The following is a 3368-nucleotide window of genomic DNA, read 5'->3' on the forward strand; positions in this document are numbered from 1 at the left end:
TATATATTTCTTTATTATTATTATTTTAAATATTTTCCTGTTAATTCAGTGAGTACTATTGTTGTCATTTACATTTTTAGTTTATTTTTTCTTTTATTTCTGCATATATTGTATGAATAAATACTGAAATATTTACTTTATGCCCTTAATTTGTGGCAGATTGTTTGATTCTCTTCAATAAATACTATATCAAAAATAAAAGTTAATTTTTAGGCGAAATTCACAAAAACTTAGTTCAGTGTCACCAACTTTATTTTTCTGCCTCAATACGTTTTCGAGAAATAATGTTTTTAAAGAGTATTCTCACAGGAGATGTTTAGAGAAGAACCCACAAACATATCAAAACTCAAAATTAAAAATAATTAATATCTAAGATCACATATAGTCTAACTCTAATTCCAGCATGTATAAGTGAATGAATTTAATATTGTAATTTACTCACTACGCCAGTTCAAATTGTAAATTTAAAAAATATGAATTGCAATTGTTAATACGTAATTGTAAATTTGTAAATGTAATTGTCAATATGTAATTGTAATTGTAAATTTGTAACTATCTCACTTTGTAATTGTAACTCTGTGAACATGTCAATTGTAATCTACTTTGTTAATCAAGTGTAAATGGTCCTAGTGGTCAAAACACTTAAATAAAAAAAATAGTAATAAATAAAAGTTTTCTTGAGAAAACAACAGTTTTTTTTTTCATGAAAATTCAAATTTTTCTCCAATAACTCACATTTCGATTTATTTCACCATTTTGAGAATTCATGATTAATTTCCCATAAAATAGCAACCAATCGGAATTGAAATATTCACTTTATTTTTTGTTAAAGCACTTAAAGCTCAAAAACGACTATTCTAATTTAACCTGTTAGATCAATGTGAAATTTACTATTATTTAATATCGAACAGTTCTTATATTAATTGAAATAGTTGAACAGAACTTTGATGCTGAGTTTTCAAAACTTCTTCTTCTTAAGTCGCTTTAATTTTTTTTAAATAACCAACCATTTCAGATTACTATCGGAGATGAAAAGTGGATTCGTATAAACTATAAAAGAGTACAATGATAGATGAAAAGAGAAATATTCTTTCAAGTTGAAACGAAATTCCTGAAATAACAGTAATAAGATTGATGTATAATAAACTGTTGAAAATCTAAAGATTTTATAAAAAAACAAAACAATATTTAACATGTAAAGTCGAAGAAGGTAATGGAGAGTGTCCAAAACGCATAAATTTAATGGATAAAGTGGGTGGGAAAAACACATTATAATCAATTCTTTTAAATGAATATGCTTTATTATATAGAATGTTTACATTCAATTATCTATAAATGCAAATATAGTAAGTGGAAAAGGGTATTGCTATCATGAATAATGAAGAAATATTTTTATAATATTTGAGTTTATAGCATTATAATTTTATAGCTATATTAAATTTCAATTAATTTTTACTCATTTTGTTTTAAAGTATCTGTATTTATCGAAATACTTTTTAAAATATTAGTAACTGTTATTTTTATCCAGTAGAGATTTAAATTATAATTTCCCTTACAGATGTACAAAACCGACATTCAGGAAGCAGAATTTAGTAGCGAACAGTTAAATTTAAATAATTAATTAACAGTTATCATTTTTTTTTTTAACGTATCTGTATTTATCCTAATATTTTATCAAATATTCGTAACTGTTATTTTTTTTGTTGTTGTTCCAAGAATGGATTTAAATTATAATTTCCCACACAGATTTTATACAAAACTGACAGTAGGGGAGCAGCATTTAGTAGCGACCAGGTAAATTTAATTAACTTAATTAATTAATAAACAGGTATCGGAAGACGAACCGTGTGCGCGGTGGTCACGGCAACCTGCTACAAAATATATAGTGGCAGCTCTTAATTTGAAAATTAAGTTAGGACATATGGAAAGATATTTATCATCAAACAAATTATATCAGGCAGAGGGAGTTTATTTGTTCAAATGGTTTTTACTATCTTTTTTTTTTAATTATCGTTTGCAGCTTAATTTCGATTAGTCAAAGATTTGAAAATTTTAAGTTTCGTTTAAGGGATTAATTTATTTGTGTTTTATATACTTTTTTTTTGTTAATTATTTCATGATTCGTTTGAATTTAAACAAACGATTAATGTATTTACACTCGGTCAGTCTGTACATTTTATAAAACTGGTTGAGGAGTTTAGTTAAACTTAAATAATTTATTAAATATACATATATATGTATGTCTGAAATAAGGGGATGTGTGTGTGTATGCAAAAGTATGTATATAATGAAAATACAGTAATTATGTTTTTAAATAATATTAAATTATAAGCAACAAATTAAAAAAGAATGTTAATTAAATTGTAAATAAATTAAGCTTATTAATAAAGTGATAACAGAGTCCTACCCTGTTTAAGGCAGGTTTCATTGTTATTATTGTTAATGAGGTTAATAGAAGAGGAAAAACAATTTTTGAAGAATATTTGTGTATTGAAGTTATGTGGTTGGTAAGTGAATAATAATTTTTAAAATATTGATTGAAACTGTTTTGATATTAATTTAATATTTATAAAGATATAAGACATAGGCAATTAGCCAGAAAAGAAGACAATTTAATGAATTATGACACCAATAATTAAGGTATGTTCATAAACATTACTATTGTGTGAGGAGGTAATAATAATATGAAAACAATTTTTATAGGTTGCTTCCTTGAAAATAGCCGAAGGGTTGGAGGTTTTTTAAAATCCAAAGTTGGGAGTAAAAGTGGATCATTGAAGTTTGTGTTAATGACAAAATAAAATAAATAACTCATATTTAATTAAAAATTCGTCAAATAATCTGTTCTTAAACAATGATAACATTACTGATTTCTTTCGAAAAAAAAAAAACATAAACAAAAAACCTAGGAGAAGCAAATTGGTTTGAGTAGATGAGAAATTAAGCTATTATGAACTAGAAACCACTGTATTCAAATTTCTAAGGGTGGGAAGGGCAATTCAATACGTAGGCAATTTGAATAACTATCTAAACTTTAGATGGAAGGATCTTCCTGGATGATCATATTCACATCACACTTTTAAACTTTTTAAACATTAATGCATAGGGTGACATTTAAAAAATTATAATAGAAGGACTTAGTCACAGATTGATTTTTTTATTAATAGCTAATTTATAATATAAGAATTTAAGTATTATATTACATCTTTGATATAATATTTTTTTAAATTTATTTCTTATCCCTTCCATTTTCATATTAATGCATAGGGTGACATTTAAAAAATTATAATAGAAGGACTTAGTCACAGATTGATTTTTTTATTAATAGCTAATTTATAATATAAGAATATAAGTATTATATTACATCT

Source organism: Halyomorpha halys, unplaced genomic scaffold, assembly GCF_000696795.3.
Source record: "Halyomorpha halys isolate HHAL.00 unplaced genomic scaffold, Hhal_1.1 Scaffold867.1, whole genome shotgun sequence".
NCBI lineage: Eukaryota > Metazoa > Arthropoda > Insecta > Hemiptera > Pentatomidae > Halyomorpha > Halyomorpha halys.